General features: G+C 49.4%; 1 pseudogene; it reads right to left on the bottom strand.

The window, feature by feature from the left end:
• Positions 1-203: 203 nt before the first annotated feature.
• Positions 204-16,042, bottom strand: part of LOC120639977 — a 49,293-nt pseudogene continuing 33,454 nt past the window's right edge.

Raw genomic sequence — 16,042 nt, 5'->3', positions numbered from 1 at the left:
ATTGGAGAGAGGACCATGGCGCTTTCTTTGTCGCAAAACAGAAATAATAAGAGACATATCGAGCATGACAACATATACATTGTTTTCTTTTCCGAATTAGAAAGATGTATTAATTTCAAGAAACGTTGCAACATAGACATTACTTAGTTTTGTAAGGGATCAACCGGATAAGTTCCGGCGAGGTCCGTGCATGAACAAATGCATCAGGCCCAGGCCTTGAGGTACTGGCCGTAGTACGTCTGCTCGTCCAGGTACGGTACCTGGCTATCCCAGAGCATGATGCCGCCGTAGTTGGCCGCCTTCTGCACAGCGGGCAGCAAGTCGTAGTAGAGCGCCCTGACGCCCACCATGTCGTCGCCGCCACCCGTCGTCCCCGCCTCCGTGACGTTGGCGCCAACCAGGCTGAGGAACACCTTGCTCCTCGGGTACGTCGACGTCCACCAGCCCCACTCGTCCATCACCCCGCGCAGGCTGGCGTGGTTGTAGGAGCACCGGTCGTCGCCGTAGAACCGCACGTGGAGCGCTCGAACAGCCCCGTCGCCAGCGCCTTCTCCACGCGGCGGTCCGGGAACACGCATCGCGGCGTCGCCGTCTGCCGCACGTGCTTGGTGGTTGCGTGGTAGTACATGCTGTCGTAGTAAAACTACAGCCGTGTGGCGTAGTGCACCCGCCTAGTCTTGAGGGTGAGGAACTGGAGGTAGCTAAAGGTTTCGCCTAAGTAAGGTAGCGAGAACACGATGAACACGCGAGAGTTTAGAGTGGTTTGGGCCGCTGGAGCATAATACCCTACGTCCACTTGTGTGTTGTATTGCTTGTGTTGGGAAGAAGTTCTGTGTATGAGCGTTGTCCGCTGGAGAGTGTCCGAATAGAGTCCTAGTCTTAGCGTGTGCTCTCCCTTTTATAGTCCAAGAGAGTCACGTACATGGCTGTTGGAACCCTGACAGGTGGACCCAGCGTGGATGTATTAAATAACATATCGCACAGAGCATTATGGCGCTATGGTCGATGGAGATGTCATCCTGGGATTCCGTACGCTGCCGTCGTGGATTCTCTGACCCGGGCGAATCTTCAGACCGACGTGCTCATCCCGTCTTGTCGGCGCGATGCCTGTAGCTAGTGGGGTAGGCTGCGGCACGCATACCAAACCGGCCGTGTAGTTTGTGGCATAGGCGACATGATGGTGCGAGCCGTGCTGTCGCCTCCATTTAATGTGGTGGATAGGCGAGTGCACACGGCGCCTGTAGCTGCACTGTGTGCCTCGGTAACTCGTAACCCGCTGTGTGGTCATTCGAGCCTACCTCGGTAACTGGTGAGCGACAGTGTCATCTGGCAAAAGCTGCCCCGCACACAGCGGTGCCGGGGCATGCCTTAACTACCTGCATTTAATGCGGTAGGTGGGCGAGCTTTTAATGGAAGGCTCGCGCCCGCGCCTGGGCCCGCGATGCGGGACATGTGGCGGCCCCAGACCTCCCCTGACAAAGAGCTGGGCTCCGCGCATTCAGGGGTTCGGATAGGCATGTGGAGGTTCCGGACCCGCTCGCGGGGTCCTAGCCTCCGGCTGCTGGTGCTGAGCGTTCCTCCCTAGAGACACGTGGCGACGGCAGACCTGTCCCCAAGTGCGGAGCAGGTTCAAGGCCGTTTGCTCTGTTGGTTGGGTCTGGACCCTTGGGCCCAGTTGCTCAGCTTTTTAAGGTATAGTTATGGATAACCACCCGTGTCTTTCGTCCAGACATAGTAGGAGGGGGTACCCCGCATAGTAGGAGGGAGTACCCCGGTCGTGGGATACCGATAGTGGCCCCGGGCCCACCTAGGGAGAGGTACGAACCTGCAAGTGGGGCCACTATCGCGATGTGGTTTTGTGAAACTTGGTTGCAATGGGCGCACGGCGGCATGCGAAGCGGGAGTCTTGTCCCGTGTTTCCCATCAATCAGGTCACTGCCTCATCACGCCCCTACGGCTTACTGACCCATGGCCCCCACGCGTGGTGGTACACCTAGCCATGCGTATAATGTTTAGCAGTAATGTGGCAGGGGTAAATGGGGTTTTTACCACCAGCGTAGTTCCCGAAAAATAGGCATTGCCTGCGAGCCATACGCTTGTGACAGTCCAGATCCCGCTTTTTCACACCTTCGCCTGCTACTCCCCTTACATGACTAGTGGGTCCAAGCCCTCTTATCATGGGGCTTGGTGTGGGTGTTGTTGTAGCTGCTGTTGGGGGCGGACACGCCCCGGTGCTGCTCCTTTTAGCGCCATCGTTTCCAGCAGACCCCTGTGGATGCTTAAGAGGTGGACCTGCAAGAAGACAGGGGACCTGCCGGGCCGTCGCAGAGAAAAAACATTGTACTTATGAACAATGAAATTTAGAAATGAAACTGCGACTTAGCTGTTTATCATTTGCTCCGATCTTGACGTATGCTGCATCTCGGCACCTTGACCCCCTAGTAGGTAGGCTCAATTGTTTGATGTTGACTACCACCCTAGCCGGACTTGGCCTGCATACAACTGAAAGCAGATGCTTTGGGCCTCCTGGTAGGCAGACTCAAGTGTTTTGAGTCTGGCTACCATCGAGCCAGATATGTTCTGCGTACAGTTTAGAGCAGATTTAAGCATTGCACCCATAAAACCTACCTTGCCACACCCAGTCCGACGAGACATGTAACCGGACCTATCTTCCAAGGTTTAGGGAGCCAGCCCTTCCCACATAATGAGGTCCGAACCCCTAGTGGCACGGTCCAAGTATTAGAGCACTTGTCGCGGGGTGGTGAAGTGCGTAGGCTTAGGGTACGAAACCAGGCTAAGCGGCTACACAGGGCTTTAGACCACCCCAGGGGACAAGTACCACTTCCCCGGACCAGGCTCCTAGTGACCCAAACCCCTTTCTAGGAGTGGGAAGGTCCCATCCTGTAGATCTGAATGGGTGTTCCGGGCTTAGGTGTAGCACAAATTGTAAGTCTAAAGATAGAACATTTTCATTGAAAAGGACATAATAATGTGCTGGGCGACTTGTTCCCTGAATACCAGAATGGCTACAGAGGTAAAAATCAAACTCGCTGGTATGGTAGTAATGATACTGCAACTTAGCTGTTTGACGCATGCAGTGTGGATCCTTGGTACATAGCTTAAAGCGGACACTCCGGCCCACTTGGGAGACAGGCTCAAGTGCTTGAGTCTGTCTACCACCGAGTCTGGATCTCAACCTGCATGAAGCCTTGAAGCAGATGCCCTGGCCCCCTAGTAGTTAGGCTCAATTGTTTGAGGCTGGCTACCACCAGTTGAGGCTTAACCTGCATACCACTCAAAGACAAAGCTTAGTAGCGTACCCGCGGGACCCTTTCCGAGCCGGCCCTTGTTTGTAACACGTAGCCTAGTACTGGGACTCGCGAGCCTAGAGGTCCGGACCTCTAGGCTCGCGAGTCCCGGTACTAGGCTACGTGTTACAAGGTGGTGAAGTGTGTAGGCTTAGGGTACGGAACCAGGCTAAGCGACTACATAGGACTCCGGACCACCCCAAAAAATAGGTACCTCTTCCCCGGACATGGTTCCTAAAGATCCAGACCCCTCTCCAGCAGCGAAGGGGTCATTTTGTTACATGCGATCCTTTGAGATATACAACCAGACGTGTCGAACAGAGCTTAGGAGACCACCCATTGCGCTAGAATGAGGTCCGGGCCTCTAGATACGCCGCTCCGAGTACTAGAGCACTTGTTATAGAGTGGTGGAGTGCGTAGGCTTAGGGTACAAAACCAGGCTAAGCGGCTACACAGGACTCCATACCACTCTAGGAAACAAGCGCCTCTTCTCTAAAGCAGGTCCCTAGGGGTCCGGACCCCCTTCCAGCAGCAATGGAGGTCCCATCCTGAACGACAAGCCAGTTAACTCAATTCGGATCATAGCAACAAGAGGAGGGATCCACATGAGGGTTAGGAAAAAAGTTCATAAGTTGATGTTGGATGAAATTAACACAAAGACAGAACCGGGGGTAACCCTTTCCTTTATAAATCGATACACATTAGCCGTGCGATGAACGCCAGAGGCCGGGTTTATGAGGGCTGACCTCACCGGTCTGCACCACAGGTTGTGCAACGAGCGCCAGAGGCCGGGTTTATGAGGGCGGACCTCCACCACTCTGGGCTGCACGTAGGTGCTACCTCATTATAAAGGAAAAAGTTCATTTCCGGTCCTGCCTAAGGATTAAACTTACGAAGGTGGTCTGAGCCAGGGGTGGCCTGAGCCAGGTCGAGGAGACGGTCGACGTCGTCCCTCCACTGCCTCATCATGTCAGGTGAGGCAGCAACGGCTGGGGGGTTGTGGAGCTAGCCGCCGTCAGCGACCCACTACAAGCAGCCTGTGAGGGGTCCCTGGATGCCCGCCCTGACATGTGCTGCCGCGCAGCGGGTGCTGTAGCCCCAGGTGCTAGATGATGAGAGGCCTGCGGTGCGGACGATGCCACACCCTCCCAGGAGCACCGAATGTCGGCACATTGTTGCGGAGGAAATGTTCAACTACCTGCCAATATTCAAAAAGAAAGTCAGGCAAAAAACCTTACCTAAATCCCCCTACCTGGCACACCAAATGTCAGAGGAAAACTCCAGCCGGGTGGTATAGTGCTCTCGCCTAGCCCTGAGGGTGAGGAACTCGGGGGTAGCTAAAGGTTTCACCTGAGTAAGGTAGCGAGAACACGATGAACACACGAGAGTTTAGAGTGGTTCGGTCCACTGGAGCGTAATACCCTACGTCTACTTGTGTGTTGTATTGCTTGTGTTGGGAAGAAGTTCTGTGTATGAGTGTTGTTCACCGGAGAATTTCCAAAGAGAGTCCTAGTCTTAGCGTGTGCTCTCCCTTTTATAGTTCAAGAGAGGCACGTACATGGCCGTAGGGACCTAGACAGGTGGGCCTAGTGTGAATGTATTAAATAACATATCACACAGGGCATTATGGCGCTATCGATGGAGATCTCGTCCCAGGATTCCCTGCGCTGCCATCGTGGATTCTCTGACCCGGGCGGATCTTCAGACTGGCATGCTCATCCCATCTTATCGGCGCGATGCCTGTAGCTAGCGGGGTCGGCTGCGGCACACATACCAAACCGGCCGCGTAGCTTGCGGCGTAGGCGACATGATGGTGTGAGCCGTGCCGTTGCCTCCATTTAATGTGGTGGATAGGCACGCGCGTGGCGCCTGCAGCTGTATTATGAGTGGCAGTTCACCCCGAATTAATCCGGCTCAAGTGCGCTAACCATCACCCGGAGGATAATCCCGGCTACAACGCACTTCAAATGGAGTAATCCGAAGCTTCCATCGGGTAACCTCCCGATTTAACCACTGGAACACGGATCGAAGTAACACAACAAATACTCGCACGAAGGCGAGCCTAGAGTTACAATATTCATGCACAAGTTTTACATCACAAAGTTCAAACTTAAATAGTTATTACAGACCAGTTCGAAATAAAATACTTAAGTTGAACATTTTAAACATAAATCAGAGTTTATTGCAGCGGAAGTTTTTGATCAAAAGCAGCGGAATTCTAACGACGATAAAATAAAGTGGTTCGCGATGAAGCCCGTACGCGAACTCACTTCGCAGCATCACCATCAGCAGGAGATGGGTGCCACTCGATGGACCATCTAGGAGGCAGCTGACATAGCCAGGTTAACCCGGCAATCTGCTCCTCAAACGTACCTGTACAGAAAATTTATCCACAAGCAAGGCTGAGTATGCTAATACTCAGCAAGGCTTACCCGACTAATGGGTATACTTTCATCTTTTAGCCTTCAATTAAAATTATCACTTAACCATTCTAGGTTAGCACGTAGCTAAGCATCCATGGTGGTACAAACAATTTTCTTTCATCATTCCACAAGTTCATCCTCATCATCTTCCACTTCTTACTCTATGTGGCAAAAGTGTTAAGCAGTCTCATTGACCGCGAGAAGCGGACGATTCGAATTGAGTTTCTTAACCTTGCAAGGCAGACATAACTCACACGTCACGTGCCTACTCAAAGAGTCACACGTGCAACACTTCCCCTTTCTTCCCGGTCCGTGGTTCAGGGCCACCGCCCCTTAGTGACAAAGGTCCAACACTCGGTCAACACCGAGTCGTGGCGACTCCTGAAACCGCATGTGGCCGGCATGAGAACTAATTTCAAGTGACGGTGGGAGGTATGTCCACTCGCCGGTAGGATTAGATATTTATGCTTACCGATTACCATATTTCTCGGCATGTGGCTAGTACATTCAAACGCTTAACAACCATTACCCCACACTGCGGCCTTAATCATTTTCTCTAAATAGACGGGGAATCTACAATTACATTTCCCCATCCGTAGACCTTATAATTGCAGCATGTAGTAAACACACAACTCCTATAATGATCGCGAGTGATAGGAAATCACTCGACTTCTACCGAGAATAAGCTTAGCCATCTAACGATCTTAACCTCTGGTAAGCATTTCAATAGGAAGCTAAGATTATGCAACTAAGTTTCCAATCAAGTCTAACAACTTAATGCGCAAACATTAATACAACATAAATTGCCTAATATAATAACTAGTTAGTAAGGGTTATGCTCCGGGGCTTGCCTTCTTGCTCGGGTTCTTGAGTGGGGGCTTCCGGACGTTGGCCCGGGTCTTCGGTCGCTTCCGTCCATGCAACTTGTGCTTCGCGGTTCTCCTCTCCGCTTGCCGGCACCAGCTCGTAGCGACCGTCAGCGAGGCCGGTCGGTTCTACATGAATGCAGATGCGTGTGTTATTGCGACGTTTTTAGCAATTGACCATTCCCTAACAAGTGATTAGGCGTACCCTTAACTGAGAGTGAGTTATCTCTTTTCTTTACCTTACAGGGCAATCGTTTATAGGGTATTTTTAATTCTGATTTAACTCACGAAATGAGCTGGGTTGGTTTTCTAAAAACTCTTTAATTACTTATAGTGGTTATTATTGATTTTCTATTGCATTGATTTGGTTAAAACTGAAACTTAACTTCTGCACCTTTGCTAGTCATGAAAATTTAACACAAGGTGCAATATTCAACCATGGATTTACTGTGAAAATTTTAACCCATTTGTGCAGCATATTAATTATGAAAAATAAAACAAAACTGCAGCCTATTAAAATAAACTAAAATCATATAGAGAGTTCAACTTAAGTATTTGCCTTAAAAATTTTACTGGATGTGTGAAACTATGTGCCCAGGCTATAGTAAAAATTTCAGCATTAAATGACTTTTCTACTGGGCAAGAAAAATTGCACAAGTTAAATAAGCATGTAGATAAACTAATTTCCACATAGAGCCATGGTGAGTTTAGCAGTTCAACTTTCCCAGTGTGTTTACAACACTAATTACAGTCTCTAGAAATAAAATCCTATTTTTCTAAGTGCTTCAACTATTTATTTTGTCCAAGCTCAAAATGAGTTGGACCAGTTTACTACACCAAAAAATTACCAAAATTTTTCTGTAGCCTTAGTGCAACAATATAGACATGTAATAAAAGTTTCAAGTGTATATGTGTAGTATAAACAGAGATATAAATAGTTTCATGTATAAAAAAGAGTTAAAATAAAACTAAGGCTAATTAGCAGTTCAGGGCCTCAAATTTTTACATGAGTCCTAACTCTAGAACTGTAACCCACTGGTAAAATATGAAGGCCAGTAAAGCTCTATAACTTGAGATCTAATTAAACTCATATATAACTTGTATTTAATCTAGAGTAAGATACAGTGATCAAATGATATATTTCATGTAACAAAAGTTGTAGATCTGTGCAGTAGGAACCCAAAACATTTGGATTTGCATTTTTCCGATTTTTCTACAATTTTATACCAATTTTTGAATTTCCCTAGTCTGGATTTAAAACTTGAGTTATGGATTTGCATTTAGGCCCTCGGTTCTTGCATATAACCCCCTGGAAAGATTTGAAAACTCGCAATGTCGTCCTTGCCCGTGAACTAACACCGCGCAGCGGTGCTCCGGCCGATTCTCGGCGAGGGGAGGCTCGCCGGCGGTGGGGCTCTATCCTAACAGGTTCAGGGCCTCGAGAGCCACCTTCCGGTGGTCGGGGCGCGAGCTGAGGTGACCTGTGGTGGCGAGTCGATGGTGGACAGGGGCGGCGGCGGTGTTCCGACGACGGTAGCTGCAAGAGGGTGAGGTGAAGCTCGAGGATGAGTCGTATGGTAGGGAGGAGGGCCGGAGGTTGGGGTTCAGCGGGCTCACCGCCGAGGTTACAACGCGGCGTGCGAAGTCCGGTGGTTAGCTCGATTCCGGCGGAATGTGGGGGTTTTCTCGGTTCGTGGAGCTGCGGGGAGGGGTGGGGAACTGATTTGGAGGGTTGGAGGGGCTCGGGCGTGACCGGCGGAGGGTGCTCCGCGGTGAGGTGGGGCGCGACATGCAGAGGAGTGGTGACGCGAGCTCGCCGGAGTCTGGCGAGGCTCGACGCGGCTGTGGACATGCTAAGCGGGTGAGTGGCGTGCGGAGTGTGCGGGTGCGCGGAGGGTGTGGGTGGTTAGGGAGTAGCACAGGCAGGGTGCTATGGCGGCGAGGGTGAGCAGCGGCGGCTCTGGGCACCGGGCGCTAAGCTCTGGGCGGCGGCGTGGGAGAGGAGCGGGGAGCGAGGGCGAGGGTGTGCGAATGGGAATGGAGGGTGGAAAGAGCCGGGACCGCGTGCGGGGGATGGAGTATCACGGTGCCGGCGTTAATGGTCGACCGCGGCCACGGCGAGGCCGCCAAGGCGTGGTGGCATGGCACGCGCATGGCAAGCCCGATGGGACGGGACGATGCCGGTCGGGATGTGGTCGGGCACAGGCGGGATCGCATGGGCGCAGGCATCGCCGGCCACGCGGCCGGCGATCGCTGCCGCGACGCGCACAGTGTGGGAGGGAAGGTGCTCGGGGGAGAGAGAGATAGAGGTGTGGTCAACTCTGGTAAGTGGTTTTGACATCAAAATTTCTCCAAAATTTTGAACTAAGCTAGAAAAATTTTGAATACCAAAGTTGTAGCTCGTGTCAAGATCTAAAACTTTGGTTTCAGCATTTTCCCATTTGAGGCTCGGTTTGAAAGTTAGAAATTCAAATACAAACTTAAATGAAATTACGCTATACTTGCTGTTTTTATGTGGTGACTTGAAAAACTTTGAATATGAAAGTTGTTTGTCTTGCTAAACTATACAACTTTTGTTTTGGGCAAAATTTCATTTGAGCTAAGTTGTGAAGTTGACTTTTTACCCCTTTTAGGTGTATTTTTCTGAAATTCAGGATTCGAATTTTGGGTTGGTTTACACTGTCATTTCATGTGTATAACTTCACTTCTCCCCATGCTTTTGTTATGACTGAGTTTTGCCACACTTTTAGGACATGTTTGGGAAGTTTCAACCGAATTGGAGTTGTGGTTTGAATTTTTACGACGTTCTCCCGACTTAAAGTTTTAAACTTAACGGGGACTGTCACAGCCTACCCCCTTAACAAGAATCTCATCCCGAGATTCGGACAAGGTGTGAGTGTGGACGGTGTGTGTACCTGACGTGGAGTTTAGGTAACCCGGGAAGTTGTGGTTGAGGTAGTGCTTAGTTTCCCACGTGGCTTCTTCCTCGGTGTGACGAGCCCATTCTACCTTGTACATCTTGACGGTTGCATGTCGAGTTTTCCTCTCCTTTTGATCAAGGACCTTGAGAGGTTGTTCGACGTAAGAGAGGTCGGGTTCTACTGAGATCTTGTGCTGATCAATTGCCTCACTTGGAACTCTGACGCACTTCTTGAGCTGGGATGCATGGAATACATTGTGTATGCCTGCCAGATGCGAAGGAAGTTGCACTCTGTAGGCCATGGGTCCGCATTTGTCAACAATTTCATCGGGGCTGATGTAATGAGGAGCTAATTTTCCTTTCACTCCAAACCATTGTATACCCCTAGTTGGTGAAACCCGTAAATAGACGTGATCGCCAACTTCAAACTATAATGACTTTCGCCTTTTATCGAAGTAGCTCTTTTGTCTCGACTGAGCGGCTTTCAGATTGTCTTGAATCACTCTCACCTTCTCTTCCGCTTCTGATATAAGTTCGGGTCCGAATATGACTCGTTCTCTGACTTGTGACCAGCTTAATGGAGTTCGACACCTGCGACCATACAAGGCCTCGAACGGTGCCATTTTCAGACTCGCATGATAGCTGTTGTTATATGAGAACTCTGCTAGAGCTAAACACTTATGCCAACTTTTGCCATAGTGAACGACACATGCTCTCAGCATATCCTCTAAGATTTGGTTTACCCTTTCGGTTTGGTCATTAGTTTGAGGATGATACGCTGAACTTCTGATAAGCTTGGTGCCTAGGGACTCTTGTAATGGTTCCCAGAAGCGTGCAACGAGCTATGCACCGCGATCGGATACAATGGTCCTCGGTACTCCATGTAGACAGACGATGCGCTCAATGTAGATCTCAGCATATTTCTTAGTTGTGTGGGTTGTGTGCATTGGAATGAAGTGTGCTGTCTTTGTGAGTCTGTCTACTACAACCCAAATGGAATCATGTTTCTAGGCGGTGTTCGTCAATCTGATGATAAAGTCAATGCTGATACCCTCCCACTTCCATGATGGTATAGGTAAAGGCTGAAGCTTACCTGACACTTTCAAATGAGTGGCTTTCACCCTTTGACATGTGTCACATTCTGAAACATACTTGGCGATTTCTCTTTTCATTCGAGTCCACCAGAAGTTTTGTTTCAGATCTTGGTACATTTTGTTGCTACCTGGGTGGATCGAAAATTTTGATAGATGTGCCTCATCTAGGATTTGTTTTCGGAGCTCATGGTTCTTCGGAATGACCAAGCAACTTTCAAACCATAAGATCCCTTGGTGATCTTGTCAGAAGCATTTATATTTATTAACCCCTTGTGCAAGTTTTTGTTTGATGATGTTGATGCATTTATCATGAGCTTGTGCCATTACAACTTGATCGTGAAGGGTGGGTTCAATGGAGATGTGGTTCAGAGCACCCTGAGGAATGATCTCCAAGTTGAGCTTCCTCATCTCATTGCAGAGGGTGTCGCTGTATGACTTGACAGACAAGCAATGGCAATGAGCTTTACGGCTCAGTGCGTCCGCGACTACATTTGCCTTGCCCAGATGATAGTGCACTTCAAGGTCATAGTCCTTGATTAACTCTAACCATCTTCGCTGCCTCATATTCAAGTCAGCTTGCGTGAAGATGTACTTGAGACTTTTGTGATCTATGTAGATATGGCATTGAGTACCCAAAAGATAGTGCCTCCATATCTTTAGGGCGTGAACAACCGCTGCTAGCTCTAGATCATGAGTAGGATAGTTCTTCTCATGGGGTCGGAGTGCTCGGGAAGCATAAGCAATGACCTATTATCTTGCATAAGCACACAACCAAGACCAATTCCTGATGCGTCACAATACACGTCGAAAGGTTTGGTGTTGTCGGGTTGAGCTACGACTGGCGCTGTAGTTAACTGTGCTCTCAGAGTGTGGAAAGCTTTCTCACATTTGTCATCCAACACGAATTTTGCTCCCTTTTTTAGCAGCTCTGTCATTAGCTTGGCAATTCTGGAGAAGTCCGAAATAAATCTACGATAATATTCTTCTAAGCCTAGGAAGCTGCGAATCTGATGGACCGAGGTTGGAGGTTTCCATTCCATCACCTCTTGCACTTTGCTTCGGTCCACAATGATACCTTCGCTGGAGATGGTGAGACCTAAGAATTTTACCGTGTCTAGCCAAAATTCACACTTGGAGAATTTGTTATATAGTTGATGGTCTCGGAGACGCTGAAGAACAATGTGCAGATGACTAGCATGTTCCTCCTCATTCTTGGAATAGACGAGGATGTCGTCGATGAATACCACAACGAACTTATCGAGCTCGGGCATGAAGACTGAATTCATGAGAAACATGAAGTAGGCCGGTGCATTGGTAAGGCCGAAAGACATGACCAAGAATTCATATAGCCCATACCATGTGGAGAATGCTGTTTTAGGAATGTCACATGGGCGAATCTTGATCTGATGATAGCCAGAATGAAGATCAATCTTCGAGAACACCCTTGCTCCTGTTAACTGATCAAACAAGACATCGATTCGGGGGAGTGGATATTTGTTTTTGACAGTGACCGCATTGAGAGGCCGGTAGTCCACACACAACCTCAGACTATCATCTTTCTTCTTTACGAACAAGGCTGGACAATCCCATGGTGAAGCACTAGGACGAATAATACCCTTGTCCAGCAGTTCTTGGAGTTGGATTTTCAATTCTGCCAATTCCTTAGGTGGCATTCTATATGGCCTTTTTGAAATAGGTGCGGTTCCTGGTTGTAACTCAATGACGAATTCAATATCCCTGTCAGGTGGCATTCCCGGCAAGTCATCCGGAAAAACATCGGCATACTCGCATACCACTAGAATAGATTCTAGTTCCATGGCTTCGGCGGCATAGGCGCAGGAATTTCTGCACTCATGGATTGGAAGGTAGAGTGTGGATGCCCCGTGTGTTTGTGAATTGATTTCTACAGCTTTGGTGGAGATGCCTAGAACTACACCGTGTTGTGTCATCCAGTTCATCCCCAAAATTATATCCTTGCCTTCAAGTGGAAGTAGTATTAAGTCGGTTTTGATAATCTTACTACCCAACTTGATCGGTACCTGCAAGATGATTTGATGTGATGCTATTTTACCACCCAGTGTGGATATCATGTAAGAACCCTTTATGTGGCAGAATTCTAGACCCACATTTGCACCAAATTTCCTGCTTATACAACTATGTGATGCTCCAGAATCAAACAATATAACTGCAGGCTTGTTGTAGATAGAGAAAGTACCCTTCATGACTGGAGCTCCTTCCGGTAGGTCAGTGAGGGTGGTGTAGTTGATACGTCCTTGCCGGACCTGCACCATCTGCTTCTTGCCCTTGCCCTTGTTTTGCTGGCCAGCACCCTGGCCTTGGTTCTGCTGCTTTGCTTGGGTGCAGTAACTGGGGAAGTGTGCCGTACTCCCACAGTTGAAGCACCGGTTGGCCGGGCCTGGCTGAGCTGACTGCGGTGGTGCGTTGAGCCTAGGGCCTGTTGGCTGCTGCTGGGGGTAGAAGAGTGCTCCCTGCTGCGGTGGTGGCCTAGCCACCCACCGTCCATGCTGCGGTGGCCTCTGGGAAGCCTGGGGTACCGCATTGTGCACAAGCCTGTATTTCTGGGGAGGGGCATTGGAGGGTCCTGACGGTGCCTTCTTCCTCTTCTCGGGCCGGTGGGCCATGATGCTGTCTTCCTGGGTGATGGCCATGTTGACTAGCTCATTGTAGGATTCCACCCGAACGAGGTTGAGGCGCTCTTTGAGCTTGGTAATTGGCATATTGGCAGAGGCTGTTGAAAGCCTGGGCGTACCGGAGCACGGTTTGAGTGCCCTGGGTGAGAGCCAGGAACTCATTTAGCTTGCAGTCCAGGAGTCCTACCAGGATATGATGCGCCCAAAATGCAGTCCAGAATTTCTTCCACATCACGACGTGGTCCTGCTCCAGCATGGAGGCATAGTGATCCCACCGTAGTCATGCGGGCCCTCGAAGTTGTTGAGAAGCGAATAGGGCCTTGCTCGCCTCAGTGCATGGCACTGTCAGCAACGCGAACTTGGATTCGATGGTGCGAATCCAAGCGTCGGCGTCCAGTGGCTCCTCCGCCTTGGTGAATAGAGGGGGCTGGGTTCTCAGGAAGTCTGAGTAACCCGCTGCATGTGGAGCCTGCCCACCCCGATGTTGTTGTTATTGCCTTTGCACAAGCTGACGGAGTAACTCCGTCTGTGCCGCGACGAACTTGCCGAAGTTTGGTGGCGGGGGTGGTGGTTGTTGTGGTGCTCCGCTGCTGCTTGCGTGGTCATACCCCTCAGGGTGTCCACGGGGTGGTCCCACCATCTGGAATATGCAAAACCCATCGTTACCACAGTACATACCCACTGCTCGGGTGCATAAGATTGGTTGTGGAACAAAAAAATGTAAAGCAGCATAAGGACTAAGAGGTTGGACAGAATGCTGTCCGTTACGAGAAAATTCATAACTTTCAGTACGTTACTTCAAATGCCATCATTTTCACCAGCGGTTAGAAAATTTATAGAGCTACCACTTTGGTATTCAACTTAGGATCAAATTTCGTGTTTATGATGGTCGAAAAATTCAGTTTGTGCCTCTCTGTCTTGGCTGTTTTTCAGCGGACCGAGCTGTAATGATCGGCTCGTAACTTTTAGTACATAGGTCTAATGATTCTGAAATTTTGCAGGCACCTAGGTCACGATATTTGTGACGACTTTGATATTCAACGTATAGCCCAAAAATAAAAGGAAACAGATATAAAATTTTCGACAACTACTGCAATCAACGTTTTGGCTGCGCGCCAACGTTAACAACCATTCACCAAGTTTCTAAACTTGGTCTACACGATCAGAGTTTAATACAAAGGAGTGGCACTCGACGCAAATGATAGGTGCTCAACTTGTAGTTAGCCTATTACAACACGTCCAAGAGCAAGGCTAGCCTATCGAGGAGTACAACAAAATACAACTATCTCAACATCTAGAAGTCATCTAGGTTGTTGATCGACGACTCGCTCCTAGCTGGGGAGTGGGCTTCCTGAGGTGGGGGCAGTGGGAATCCCGACACTGTGTCAAGTCCTGAAACGCCCTGGACCATCGGGGGCTCCTGCTCCTCCTCCTCCTCCTTGGGCTCGGGTGGCGCCTGCAGTCCCTCGAGGTGCTCGTGTGGTCCAACGCATCGTCCACCTGCACCTGAAGTGTGACACCTCAGTTGTCAAATTAGCCAAAGTGATATAATTAGCATAACATCATACATAATTAAGTGAAGAAAAACTTAAGCAAGAACCTCTTTTTTGCTTCTTTAATGCATGTGCAAATGTAGGTGTGAATTTGAGTGCCTTGGGCTTGCTAAATAATAACTTAGAGGTTTCAAAACTTGATTTGGCATACATGGTAACAATACACCAAAACATACCTTGTTTAATGCCTCATAAAACTTTCTATGCAAATCAATTCAAAATCCAAACACTGTCACATGAAATGATAACCAACCTGAAATCATTTTATCCTGGAATTAAAATAACTTTCAAACGGTTTCGCCAAAGTTCATGAAATCTTATGGGCATGTCCACAATGACAAGAATAACAAGCCTAAAAGAGAAAATGAAAATTTTCACATGAAATAACAAGTCCCTTAAATTGCAGTTTTTGAAATAATTAAATAACTTCCAAACCATTACTCAAATGAAAAAGTGCCTGAAACAAAACTTGTCGATCTCAAAATTTTGAACAAGTTTGGTATTCAAAAGTTTTTCATTTGACCTCGGGAACAGTGAGAAAATCTCAGTTTACATCGGAGCCCCTGCAACTTTTCTCTATTTACATTTTAACCCCCAACTTCATCTTCCTCCTATCTTCTCCTCCCTACGTCCTGCCTACCGCGACCCCGTACGCCGACGCCGTTGCCACCTGGGCATCCATGCGCTGTGCCCTCAGCCAAACCACGCCCTTGCACCCCCGGGTTCGCCCAAACCGCTCCTCCTTGGCGCCTCACGCCACTGCTACGCGCCCATGCTAGCTTCTCTGCTTGCCACGCCGCTCGCGCCGTCGCCGACGGCCGCCGAGCCACCCAGACCACATGACCCTCCCAGGCATCGCATTTCGTTCTTAGAGCCCCCTCCTCCTTGATGCTCACCAATAAAAGACCGAGCCAAGCCTCTGCGCGCGCCCAAACGATCGTCGCCTCTGCTCTTGCTCCGGTGAGCTCGAGCTCACCATGGAGCTCCACCCTCTTGCTCGCAATTCCCCAATCCAGGTAGCCCACCAGCTTTTCCCCTCAAGCTGAACCTTCCTGGCCCGACTCCTCCCTCCCTGCACCGCCCCCAGCTGCACGCCGAACCCCCATCACCGCCCCTCTTCTGTCTGAATTGACCACACCAAAAGCTTCCTCTCATCGATCTGACCCACACGAGCACAACCTTGCTCCTCCTCCCTCGCCGGAGCGCCATCGCCGCAGCTCGCCACCA

This window comes from Panicum virgatum, chromosome 7K (genome assembly GCF_016808335.1).
Source record: "Panicum virgatum strain AP13 chromosome 7K, P.virgatum_v5, whole genome shotgun sequence".
In the NCBI taxonomy this organism is placed as follows: domain Eukaryota; kingdom Viridiplantae; phylum Streptophyta; class Magnoliopsida; order Poales; family Poaceae; genus Panicum; species Panicum virgatum.
Note: the sequence above shows the minus strand (reverse complement) of the source record. Positions and strands in the feature narration are given on the sequence as shown.